Genomic DNA, 14286 nt, shown 5'->3' with positions numbered 1-14286 from the left:
AATATAAAGGTCCCTGGTGGCAAATTCTCCACACAATTGTCAAATATCCCATTACAGTACAAAGTCACTAAGTAGGTAACTCTGCAATTAAAAATTTTTATTTTTTATTGTATTTTCCCCGTTACCCCTTATCCCTCTTATACGCCCCTCCCCCACAATCACCACCCCGTTGTCCATGTCCATGAGTCCTTTTTCTTAAATGCATCCCCAATAGTTTCAGAATAAAATTCACAATCCTTAAATGAATAAGACATTGCACAGAACACCTCTTTCCTATTCACCATGCCACATGGCATCTTTCTTCCCTTTAAGTGACACAGATTTTCATTGCCTACGCACAAGGGGTATTTTTTTTTTTTTTAGTAAAAATACTCTTTCTTTTATTGTCCTTTGCTGAGTAACTTCAATTCCTCCTCGAGGTCTCAGCTCAATGTCGCTTTCCCCAGGGAAGACGTTTTGCCCTTCAGGCTTGGTCGGGCCTCTTGGGAGAGACTCTTCCACTGCACGCTATCTCCAGCTTTTTGCACTTGAACCTTGTCCCCCAATATATACAATTTAATTTGGTGTTTAAGATTTTGAGCCAAAGTTATTTCTGAGTTGATGCTGAGCCTTTTATACATTCTGTAGATTGAGCTTCCTTTCATGGGCTGCAGTCTCGCTGAAGCATTGAAGGAACCACACATTACAGTAATTAGAGAATTGAACATTTTTGACACTCAGGGCATAAATGTATTGCTTATCAGTTCTGCACCTTTGAAAATTTAGATCCAATCCCTTTGCATTCACTCTTGGTAGCTTTTCGAATATAATGACCATTGGAGTTTTGATGATTCTGAATGCTTGCGTGTGATTCAGGCCAAGACCCAAATCATCTTTATTCTCTGTGCAGATATTTAAAAGGAAGTGAAAGCGCTGTAGGATTCAGAAAACTTCAGTTTGAAAAGACCTCATGGTGAGAAACAAATACCACATAATTTCACTTATATGTGGAAATGAAAGAACAATATAAACAAGCAAACAAGACAGAAACAGATGCATAGATACAGAGAAGGGTCAGAGTGTTTTCAGAGCGGAGGGGGTTAGGGGGACTGGGTGGAAAGGGTGGAGGGACTGAGGAGTACAGGTCAGTAGTTACCAAACAGTCGTGGGGATGGAAAGTGCAGCGGAGGAAATACATCAGTAACACTGTAATAACTGTACGGTGCCAGGTGGGGACTGAAGAGTGGGAGGGGATCACTTGTACAGTACATGATGGTCTAACCATGATGTGGTACACTTGAAACGAATACGAAATATGTAAATGGTAATTAAAAAATAAAATTAAAAAAAGGAAAGATCTCATGGTTTCAAAATCGGAGTTGTGGATAAACCTATGCAATAAAAGCCTTGTAGAATATTTAAGTGAGAGGGGAGAACTGGATTTGTTGAAGAACTTTGTATCTCTGCTCTTCACAATTAGAGAAGGATAGAGCTGAAGAACTCCATTAGCCACCTTAAAAATGTCTTTTTTAATTTTAGCTTTCCTTAGCAGGACTGAAGATATCTGATTTTTTTCTGGATAATTTTTAAAATTTTATATTTCTTTAATAAATGAAAATGGGCAGTATAGTACAATTGAGCCCAATGCATTTTTACTCTCTTTTTCTTGTTGGCACTTGTTTCATAGAAAAAAGGGAGAAAAAGGAAAGGTGTGTTCTAAATATGTTAGCATAAAGACTTAAAACTATATAGTGCATTATTTTTTTCAAATGAGCTAAAATTCACATAACAACTTTAATTACTTTAAGGTGGATAAGTCAGTGAAATTTAGTACACGTACAATCCCATTCAAGTGTTACTTGTACGTAGTTCCAAAACTTTTTAATCATCACAAGAGGAAAACATACGCTCACTAAGCAGTCACTCCATATCCCCCTCCCCCAATCGCCTTTCTGTCTCTATGGATTTATCTATTGAGGACACATCATACAGCATGAGCCCTTCCTCCACACTGTAGCATGTATCGGTGCTTTATTCCTTTTTATGGCTGAAGAACATTTCATTGTATGTATACACCACAATTTGTGGTGTATCCATTCATCTGTGTACACTTTTTGGCTATTGTGAATAGTACTATATTCAACATTGGTTTGCAAGTTTTGTTTGAATACCCATTCTCAATTAATTTGGGAATATACCTAGAAATGGAATTGCTAATCATATGGTAACCCCATGTTTAATATTTTGGTGATTCACCAAATTGTTTTTCATGGTGGCTTTACCATGTTGTGCTCCCATTAGCAACTGCGTGAAGGCACCATTATCTCCAGATCTTCACCAAAACTTGTTTTACATTTTATTATAGTCTAATGGGTGTGAAGTGGTATTTCACTGTGGTTTTATTTTTGTTTTTTTAAATGACTAATGATATTGAACAAACTTTCATGTACTTGTTGGCCATTTGTATGTCTTCTTCAGTAAAATATCTATTTAATTACTTTGCCCATTTCTCAAAAATATGGGCTATCTTCTTGTTATTAAGTTATAAGTGTTCTTTACATGTTCTGGATATTAGACCTTTATCATTCATCTATACACACATATACAAAATCACACATTTATGTATAATTTGCAAATATTTTGCCCCCTTTGTGGTATCTTTTCACTTGTGTCTTTCAATAAGTGTTTTTAATTTTAATGAAGTTCAATATCTCTTTCTTTTTTGTGTGTGTGATTTGGGTGTCATATCTAGGTATCCATTGCTAAAACAAGGTTCATGATCTAACCTTATTTCTTCTTCCAAGAATTTTATAATTTCAGCTTACACATTTTGGTTTTTAATCCATTTCTTATACATTAATATTTGTATATAAAGTGAGGTATGAATCTAATGTCATCCTTTTTTTGTGTATTGAGTTGTTGAAGCACTGTGTTAGAGACTCTTTTTCCCCATTGAATGACCTTGGAATGCTTGTCAAAAATCAATTGGCCTTAAATGTGTAGGTCTCATGCATCCTTGCTCACCAGTGCTTTTATATTCATAAACATTCCTTTGCTCTTAGAGAATGGAAAGAAGATAGATTTCTTTTAATTTGCATATGCTGTTTTTGAAAAGCCATGTAATCTCTGCATTTTACTTGTTAGAATAAATACTGACATTCTTTACTATAATACATATAACTGTTCTTTGTTCCACCATTCATCACTTTTATTGTAAAATTGTGGCTTTTGCCATGGAAACTAAAGTTTAAGTCCACACTTGCTATCTTGGTTCTTAAATTTTATTAAAGGTCAAAGATGTAGTTACGGCATCTACCATGAATGCTAGTTGGTTATAAAACAGTTATTAAGATGACTCTAGGAAATATCATTAAGATTGAATGTTTCAAGTATCTAGTACTTTATCAGTTTCTAAACTTTTTGCTGAAATTGATGTCTTTGATTATCCTTTATATACTAGATTATTCCCATTATGTTAGGACAAAATAGATAATTTTTATCTTAGAGTCTCATACTAAGCACAAGTAAGTATGTATTTAATTTTTATTTTATAAAATGTGGTCTACAGACTCTTAATTCTAACTCTAAATATGTAAGGATGAGTAATCTAAACACATTGTAAAAACAGAAATATTAATGAAATCTGTAAGAATTTCTAAATGTAAATTTTCATTTAAAAATTTTTTACTGATATAACTGGCTAGATACCTGACCATAGCTTTCTGCTCTGTCTAAACACACACACATATATACACATAGGTATAAACATATACTAGTGAAGACTAACAAAGAAGCAAAATTTACCAGGCAAATTTTTAAGTCTGAGGTGGTCAACTACCGCCTATGAGATAGGTCTGGTGGTGATGGATTAAGTAAGATTTTGTTTATTAATCCTTTCATCTGCCAAATTTCTCATCAGACACTGTATAACTAACTGTATAGTTCTAAAACATTCATTTAGTTCTTATAGTTTCCATTATCTGCTCTGGGTTTTCACATAATTTCTTTCAATCTATGCATATTTTCTGTTTAAGTCTTTGAATTTATTTGGGATGACTCAAAATTCAAACTTGTTTTTCCCTGTGGAGGGCAGCAGTTTAAACTGTTCAGCTTTTTCCATCTTCCATCTGTTGCTTTACACCAGGAACTTTGAACTTCCTTGATTCATGAACAAATCAATAATCACCAAAAGATGAGGGTGGAGTTTACTTATAGATTTGGTGAGTTCTGTGGCAACTTTCTTTCCAAAATGGCTGCCTTCATTTTCCATCTATTGTGATTGCACTGAATTTCATTGTCTGACTCCTTAAAACTGAGACTAGTCAGGCCTCCTCAGATTTGGAGTGTTCATATACCTGAGTAAAACACCTTCCATACACTCTAGACCTTAAGTTAGTTTGACTTGATTTTGTATATACTGTAACTAAAGAAGGCCTAATATAAAGGCTTTTGCTTATTAGCCAGACCCCTGGAAAGAGTGGAGTCTTTTCAGTGGAGAGTCACAGATTCTAACTCTCTAGGCCAGCGATTTTCAAGCACTGTACCATGGTGGACACACTGGTGTACCACAAAAAATTTTCAAACATGCAATACCTGACTACTTAGTTGGGGGCTAACTCCTTTTCCCTTAGACTGTCAAATAAAAAGAATGACAACAGCCAACACTATGATAGCTGGCTGGTATGAATGAATAAAAATTATACATTTGAATATTTTACTTGTCATTTCTGCAAAAATTTTTTTTTGGTGTGCTGCAGAATTTTAGTAATTAGTTTATGTGTGCCATGAGATGAAAAAAGGTTAAAAATTTAGTCTGTGTTAAATTCAGATTAGGGAGAAACATCTGTACTTTCACCTGAGTAAAGTAAAAATTGCAACTGATTTTGTTTAATTTCCTTTTTTTCCCCCTGGACTGTGGGGTTCTTAATGGCAGAGGCAACATTTTGTTGGCTTCTGTATCCCCAATGCATAGCGTGGAGCGGTCAACAAATACAATACTCGGTGAGTGAATGAATTTTGATGTTTTAATTTGGCTACTAAATTGCAAGTTACTATCTACCCAAGCAGGTATAAACTTAGGAATTTATTGATCAGCCCATTCTCTACACTGAAGCCCAGTGCTTTTTTAAAGAATTAAAGTGACTTCTCAGACTGCTTAATATCTAGTCATTTCTCAAAGCACTCAAGAGAAAATGTAATCTTATTTTCAAGGTCTAGAAAGTATAGCATGTTCTGCACGTTTCCTCTCTCCTTAAACTCGTTTCTTATGCCTCTCCTACTTTTTCATTACACTCCAGCTCACTGGACTTCTGTTTCAAGAATTTATTCTTCCTAAGCCTATTGCTCACCCAGAGCTTTTCAGTTGCCCTTCACCTTGCCTAGACTGTTCTTCCCACAACTTTTCACATAGTGGATTCTTGTTATTCAGATCTCGAAAGCCCACAGTTAACTTTCCCCAGATAGCCTTACTTTGTATAGTACCTACGTGTAAGCACCTATCTACCACACATAGACTCTGTTTCACGCATTACTCTATTTTTTTATAGCATTACTACTTTGTGAAGCCATTTTGATTACTTGTTTTCTTCTTTATGGTCTCTTTCGCATGATAATATATATTCTTCATGGGGGCGGGGACCTTATCTGCCTTCACCCCTGTATCTTCTGTGCCCATGATGGTGATTGCTGGGTACATAGAAAGAATTCAATAGATATTTAATGAAAGAAAACACTTAATCATAACAATCAAATCAAAGGTGATTGTAAATAACCTGAATTCAAAGTGGTCAATTCACCATAGCAGAAGTAAAAGCAGTTATCTGGAATCAGGAGGTATGACCGCTGTCCCTCTGGTCCTGCGTGGCCGGGAATTAAGTTGAGCTACAGAAATACACTGCCACGTAAGAAAGAAAAACAGCAAAGAGCCAGCCTAAGTTGTTTTATTGCTCTTTTGCTCTTTCTGAAGTAGAATTTATACATAAAAAATGAGAATCATTAATGTTCTCATACAGTCTGGCTATATTGATTTTTCTCTACAATTGCTCTCCGTCATTTTGGGCATTTACTACTTACCAAATATTCATTTAGGGGCAGACATTGATCTCTATACTTATTATGATCATTTTTATTGTTCATGGTTTATCCTGTTGCTCCAAACACACCCACATGAATGCATTTCATAGTTTTTACTGAAGGACCTGCCATATCTCCCAATGAAGACCTCTTCTCAGCACACTTATCTATAGATGGAATGGCCAGTGCAGAGCACCACTCAAGCCCCATGCTGCTATCATGACTGTGGGTGATACCACATTCATCGCCTGGGCTCCAGCACCGTCATGCAGGGGGCAAGACCAGCACATCATGCTCTTTCTCCTACCTGCTTGGAGGGCCTTCAACTCCTGGAGAGACAGTGCCCTTCACATGGACTCCATAGCCAGGAGGGAACTTGTGAGCAAGCTGTGGTCAGTTATTACAAAGAAGAGCACCAGGTTTTTATCTGGTTTTTACCACTTCCTCCAGCTCCCTTCTGGTGAAGGTCCTATCTCCACATCTTTACCTCTTCTGAGCACCAGAACTGTTTCCGTATTTTCCAGTGTTTGCTTCCTCCGAGCAAGTGCCTTCGGTGCTCCATCCTCATGCTTGTGCCTAGCAGTGCCACTGTCTGTGCTGGTGTAGGTGAGGCTGAAGGGCCGATTCTCCCTGTGTGCATCCCACTTTGCCACGTGGCTTCCAACAAAGAGGTCGGCGTCTTCCAAACTTTCCTGGCGAGTGAGTTGCTTCAGATGTCACTCAATTTCCTGATCCTCATTTCTATTTAGATTTTTTTTCTTGCACAAACCCATAGTGAGGTCTACATGCAAGCGACAGTTCTGTAATAACTGCACTCCCTCTCTGATGTCTAAGTCGGCCTTACTGAACCATGTATGTCTGCCTGACTCAAAAGCAGCCACTAACACTTAGAGCTCTAGCCACGTGCTTGGCACTGTGTGAAGTGCTTTGTGTCTTTTCATCTCAGCTAAATCCTCTCAGGCAGATATTGTCATTATCTCCAGGAAGGTAAAAGGGAGTTTTGTCTGTTTTGTTCTCTACTATTTCCACACCATCTGTGAAGAGTATGAAACAAAGCCCTGGCTGGTGTAGCTCAGTGGATTGAGCACAGGCCTGTGAAGCAAAGGGGTTGCTGGTTCGGTTCCCAGTCAGGGCACATGAGAGGCAACCACACATTGATGTTTCTCTCCCACTCTTTCTCCTTCCCTTACACTCTCTCTCTCTAAAAAAAAAAAAGAGTATGAAACAGAGCATTACATAATGTTTGTTAGACAAATGAAGGAGAAAACTGAGGTATAGCAAGGTAAGCTAACTTGCTCAATGATCTGGCAGTGTCAGGATTTGAATTTAGGCCCATCTGATGTCAAATCCTCACCCATAACCTCCCACAGTTTCCTTGGTCTCAGGCAGAGATTTCTGTCTGACCCTTCACCCCAGACATGCCTATGTCTAGATCTCTGCATGGAGTGGGGACTGGCTTCCTGTGAGGACAGGACTGCACTCTAAGAGGAAAATTGAAATGCTGATATAGTGTTAAGTGCTTTTGAAAAATCAAATATTAAAACATGAGAAAACAGGTTTAACAATTCCTAATTCCTCTCTCTTTTCTTCCAGTCTAAGTTCCTCCATTATTGGCTTGGGCTAAAGAATTCTCTTTGGCTTTTTTTCATCCCTGCCGCCCAAACCTTCCATCCTCAATGACCAACTCAAAAAGGATCATGCTTCACAGTCTTGATACGTTGGTGAGAAGTTAGTTTTCCCTTCTGAGCTCAGTGCTCGCTTGTCCAAGGTTATTGTGAAGTTGGTGAATAAATAACAGTATGTACATGAATTGAGTAGCTCCAATTGAGTAGAATTTATTGTGTCATCTGTTAATTGCATATGTTGTTAAATTTCATTTGTGCATATGTCCTCTCTCTTCACGTGGATCTTATGAACCTTGTTGACAGGATCTGGGTCCTCTTTTGCTTCACATAGCACACAGGGCAGAGACTGCTCAGAGACACCCTTGCTAGTGACGACATCGATTGGCAGATCTAGTGATTAAAACTGAGCTGGCCCTTGGCAAAGGGCACTGATGTCTTGGGCATCACTGTGTTCATCTCAAGCTCCATTGTATTGATCTTCAAGGTCTACATAACTCAGAGCAAGCGTAACACTCCCAATTAGAGAGTTTTGCATACAAATGGTTTACTTCACTTGAGATTTTTATTTTTGGTGAAAATTTAGTGTTAGAAGGCTTTTCAAAGTTCCTGAGCAGTTTATGCATGGCTATGATTGGGGTTTTGGAGAAAAGTACACTGTTTTACTCCCCAGAGTTGGCCTTGCTTAGCTGATCACTACTTAAGAAGGGGAAATGCCTAGAATGAGCCAATACTCACTGAAATGGAAGTACCAGACAGCTAATTTAAGTTCTCCTAAATGGTGCTATAACTCACCACGAATTGTTTTTTTTCCCCAAGTCCAGCATGACCTTGCTCTGCAAGAAGTGTCATCAGCATCTCCTTCCACTGAGGAGCCCTGAGCCCAGCAGGGAGGGCAAGGGTAGAATATGCCACCCTCTACACGCACTGCTGAGTTTCCATGTTCTTGTTAGACTCAACATTAATTACACTATTTGTGCATTTCTACAGACATTTGCAGTCAATCCATAATGTATCTGAAATGCTCAGGAGCATCACTTGCTGGTACAAATCTGAAAGGAAGCATCATCTGTTTAACTCTTTGATTAATTATCTGCTTAGTTTATATCAATCTATTCTCCCGTGCATACTTTCAATAACAGTGTACAATTCTTTGGTCCTGGATTATCTGAATGATTCCCCACTTTGTTAAGATTGTTTTCTGTTTCGGGCACAGTCAAAAATGAGAGAAAGGCATCCCACTCCCCAATTCCTGTAGGATGTGACCCTAACTGGGGCTGTACATCTATGAAGACGTTTTAAAGTTACAATTTGTGGCTGCTGGCACAGACATTAATCTGAAACTATACCATCTCAAGACGTCCTTGTTGGCATATCAATGACAGCTCTGAACTAACAGACTAAAAGGCAGACCAAAACGTGTCATCCTACACAGATTACCCTAGACAGGACCCAGAAGAGGAAATACAATTAAAAAAATAATTGACAAACACAAAAGTACACAGAGATGATTAAAAAAAAGCCCATCTTCAGGCCTTGTCAGAACACTGGATAATTAGACTTCCAAGCATTCAGTCCATGACCATCTTATAGAACAAACAACCCCCCCCAAAAAAAAACAGCACTTACAACCTGTCCTGAACCGTCTCTATTTACTGAAATGTACTACAGTTTACAAACATACTTTGCATATACTATTTGATTTTCCCAACCAACATGTAAAGCTAGCAGGATTATACCTGGGTCAACCTGTGGAAATGGAAACATCAAAGCTCCATACTGAGATCCTGGTTTGAGTTCTGGCTCAGCCGGAGACCCCTTCTAGTTATTCTAGGAGGACAAGTCACCCCATCTCATTGAGCTACAGCTCCCTTATCTGTTAAATGAGGACAACAAGTCGATAGTTGTGAAGAATAAATGAGGTGAGATGTGCAAAATGCTTACAAAGCATAAGGTTTGGCACGTAGTATGTGACCTGATATTATTGGCATTTTCAAGGTTACGAAGCTAATAAATCACACAGCCAGACCCAAGACATCAATCCTTATTGAGAAGTAAATAGTTTAGATATTGAAACTCAGTATAATATTATCTGCCGATTTACCCTTGACAACGTTCTGAAATCAATGTCCGTGACTTCTACTACCGGGACAATGCTATAGCTGGCACCTTGGTCTTTCTGTTGTATTTGATATGCTCATAAATATAAAATTAAGGATGATTCTTTCTTTTTCTAACAAAAATCTTGTGTGATCAGGGCAGATGGTATACCAGCTTTCCAGACAGATTGAGGAAAGTGAATCCAGACCCATCAGCTTCTCTGTCCATGGATGGTACTCCGTGACTCAGTGGTGGGACTGGATGTTACTTCCCTGCAGGGAAGTCATTTGCATTCTACTTTTAAAGGAAATTTCAAGTTTGCCCCCCTTGGCCATCCAGGTCAAAACCCTGGACCAGCCACATTTTTCCCCTTTGGCTCCTTCAATAGTCAGTGAGGTGGACTCCCTGTTTGCATACTTTGTCCCCTACAATTTGTCATGTTGCAAAGTGACCACCTTAAAAGTTACATGACATCACATCTCTTTCTTCCAATGACTTTCCATGCTTTTAGTTCAGAGTCAGTCCACATTCTCGCTGTGACTCTGAAGACCCAGCATAACCTGGCCCCTGATGTCCTTTCCTCCTGGTCTTAAGCCACTTACCTGCTCACTTAATAAGCTCCAGGCACGCTGGCTGACTTGAACCCTCTTTACCCCAGCAAGGTCTTCCCCTTTTCAGGGTCGCTGTGAATGCCATTCCCTCCCCTGAAAATTTTTACTCCCCCAGCACCAGCTGCATATTCTCCTTGATAGGGTTGGTTCTTCCCAACCTTCCAACCTTGGCATAAAGGCCCTCTTCAGAGCAGAGTGACTTCTCTGAGCCCCTTGACAGAAGTAGGCCTCTCAGGGTTATTGTCTCACACTACCTCCTTCACATTTACTGTAATTTATAGCATTTTGTCTGTATTTATTATTTGTTGTCATGCTTCCCCATAATATTGAAAGTTCCTTGAGAGCAAGATCAGGTTTGTTCTGTTTATCGATGTCTCTTCAGCACTTACAACAGCACCTTCCTCTGTAGATCATGAAAATGTATTTGCTGTGTGAATGAGTAAGGTAACACATGCTTGTTGGTTGCTGAGCTACACAGTGCCAGGCCCCAAAGAGGAGAGAGGGGCCACCTTGCCTTTAGGAGTCCTTGGTTGGATGTCTATGTCTTAAGGCAGAGCCAATTTCCAACTAGGGTCCCACAGACTGGCCTCAGACTTTCCCAAATCACCCCTAAGCCCTGGAGTGGACCTGGAAGGGTAACTGAAAGTCCCAAACCATTAGCTTTCAACCAGTCCTCTCCATTCACCTCCACAAATGCTATTGATTCCTATGAGTGCAAGGAAGTGAAGAGGTTGCCCTGAATCTGGCTCAGGCTGCAGGTCGGGGCAAGAAGGTTAGTAGCAGGTCTGGGTCTGAGGTGTATCCTTCTTCCTCCTCAACTGCTGCCTCACCCCCACTTTCAACGTGAGGATTAGAGCTGCCATACTCTTACCGGCTTTATAAGGTGCCACTTCTGGTTTAATTTTGCTCCTTGATCTTTTTCTTTCACACAAAGAAATCTCCATAAGTGATATTTGAAAAAAATGATTTAAAAGGACCTCATTTTATAAACAAGGGGTGGTTCTCAATCTAAAAGGCTGAAGCTAAATAACATCGAAGAGTTTGGGGGAAACTTTGAACAAATTCCGATCCTCATGCTACGCCCCAGACTAATGAAATCAGAATCTTTGGAAGTGGGAATATGATCAGAAATAACAAACGCTTGCCTAGATGAGTTGTAACAGTAAAAAGACTTTATCTCTGACCCTTCATCTCGTTAGTGACCCTGCCTTCCGAGGCAATGTGAAGAATGGCAATAAAACTAAGAAATGGTATTTTGATTGGCTTAAAGGTCCTTTTTGTCCCTGAGGTAATATTTTAAACATTGGAAAAGTGGTAATTTTCATTTGTCCTTGGAAAAGCTCTCTGAGAACTGATTTCTAGAAAAAGAAAATACCAGCTAGGCTCACCAATTTGTTGCGTAATTGGAGATGACAGTTAACCTCTTTCTTTGAAGGCAATGTTAAGTTTCCTCAGGCGTGATCATGAAGATGGCATGTTGCATAGGGTACAGTCCTGGACGCCGACTTCAGATTCAGGAGGACTGTCACCTCGCCCTGCTGTCAATCAGTAGTTTGTGGCAGATTTCAGCCTGGGGGTGTGTCCCTCAGTGAGGCTGTACCAAAGGCATGTTTGTAGGGCGATAAAGAATACACTAGTTTCCTTCTAAAACTGTCCATCTTTAGAGTGGGGACAAGACTGGTCACGTGTGAGTTGCTGTAAGATTCAAATGTGAAAATGTGTATAAAGGGCTTAAACATAATGCTTGGCTAGGAACATGCTCACTAAATGGTACGGGCCATGTCTCACTCCTAAAACTGTGCTGATTTTCTGATCAGTACTAATCATTTCAAAGCCAAGAGGTCTGAAAATACCACTTTAGCACACTAAGAATTCCTCTAGGCCATTTCCAGCACCCAGCGCACCACGGGGGGAACCCAATTCTTACATAGAAATTGTCCCCGTAGGCTCATATGTTTAAGTGGATTTAAATAAGTGAATGTGAAGAAGGAAATAAAGTTCAGGAATCTGATTTGTTAATTGGTTGAGATTATGATGGGCACACCAATATGCAGGTGCTTAGGAGGAAAGTACTAGAAACTTTATAGACATCATTCCTCTTCTGTCAGCATTAAATATTCTTGCTGATTCCTCTTTGGCGATGTCAAAACTTTCACTAAAGTAAAAAAATGAGGAGTTGGAGGTATGTCCTATTTAGGGAGATAATATAAGGAAGGACAACTCAGGCCTGTTTTAAAATTACAGATTATAAAACCCCATCATTACTCCGCAGGGCTTGGCATTAAACAAAAAACACAAGGAACAAGAACACAATGGTAAGGTTATTCAATGGCATTTAACCACCTCTCTGCCTGGGCACATGTATAAAAAGGCATACATTTAAATATCTAAATAATGAAAGGAAGTGTATTAGGCCAATACTTCAAGAACAGAGCAACAATTAAATTTGTGTCATCTGCACAGTGGTGCATTGTGAGGAAGATAGAGTTAAAATCAGTGGAGTAAATGTTTCCTCGAATCTGGACTGTTTCACTGTGTGATCGGGATACTGAACTCAGCATGGTGAGTTTTAGATCACGAGCTTGAGGTCTGAGTCCCAAGGTGGCCTGAATTCTCCTACTGCCTCACTTGTAAGCAGGCACCTACCTCTCTCACATCTCTGCCATCTGTTCCTCATCTTTCTCTCTCTGTCCCTTGGCAACAATTAGATCCTGGGTGTGGGTAGGAGGACACAGGCAACAGTCTTTCTGACATTGCTGAGGTGGTTCAACCACAATGATCCCTTTAACTGCCCCTTCATTAACACAGGTCCCCAATGGCCATGTTATATGATGTGACCCCATCATTCCTTGGTCAGAAGTGGAAACTTCATCCAAGTGGGACCGTAGTCTCTTTCACAGGAATTTAGGACGAGGGACATTGAAGAGATGAGGGAAAGGTGGGGGAAGAGGTAAGAGGAGTAGGATGGCTCCTTCTCATCAGTCAGGTCCCCACTCGTGTTTCCGTCACTGCAAAGCCTTCCTGACCATCCAGGCTGAAGTCACTGTTACTCTTCAGGCACTTTGTACACAACAGCCCCCTGTCTGACCTCCTTTGAGTCACGTTTTAATATGTGAAATGATCTTGTTCTTGACTCTGTGTTTCATTACCTATCTGTTCCCTCCAATGATAACTGTGTAGGCAGGGACTTTGGTTTTCTTGTCTCTAAGCTTTTTGAAACCTAAAACAGTGCCCGATACACATAGATGCTTTTTTTAAGTGGACATTTAAATGTTGATTGTGTCCATAAAAAGGAGAACAGATGTGATTTTTTATTAAGTGTCAGAAGGTGCAAACTAGTATCTCTCTTTCCATTTGGGATAACTCTATCTGATGTTATGGAGATAATTTAATTAAAATGTAAAAGTTAAATTCCTCCAAAGTCCTCTCTCCCCTGAAATCATGCTCCCCTTCTTTATTCACTCAGGAACAAACAGCACTCATGGTATAAGAAGCAAATTCTAGAATAATTTAACTCAAGCCTCTACTGACTTACATGCATCGTTTTCTGCCATTTTCCTTCCGAAATCTCATGGACAAAAAAAAACAAAAACAAAAAACCAAAAAACATGACTTAACTTTCCAATTCTGGGCAACAAAAAGAGTCTAGAGAAGAAAAAGAAATCATTCATCTCCAATTAAATTTTGCAAGCACTTGGCAACCTTTACTAAGTAACAGAGATTTAAAATAGCTAAATGCTCCCCTGGAGGGAACAAACTAGCTATGTTGTAGAGAGCCCATCATTCATCATTTAAACTCACATTTTTTGAGACCTACCAACTACCCTATACTTGGGGAACTATTCCAAGTAGGATATGCAGAAAAGAACAAACATGTTTTTCTTGCAGGAGCTGATTCTAGT

This window comes from Artibeus jamaicensis, unplaced genomic scaffold, assembly GCF_021234435.1.
Source record: "Artibeus jamaicensis isolate MK-2021 breed Jamaican fruit bat unplaced genomic scaffold, CSHL_Jam_final contig_432, whole genome shotgun sequence".
Classification (NCBI taxonomy): domain Eukaryota; kingdom Metazoa; phylum Chordata; class Mammalia; order Chiroptera; family Phyllostomidae; genus Artibeus; species Artibeus jamaicensis.
Note: the sequence above shows the minus strand (reverse complement) of the source record.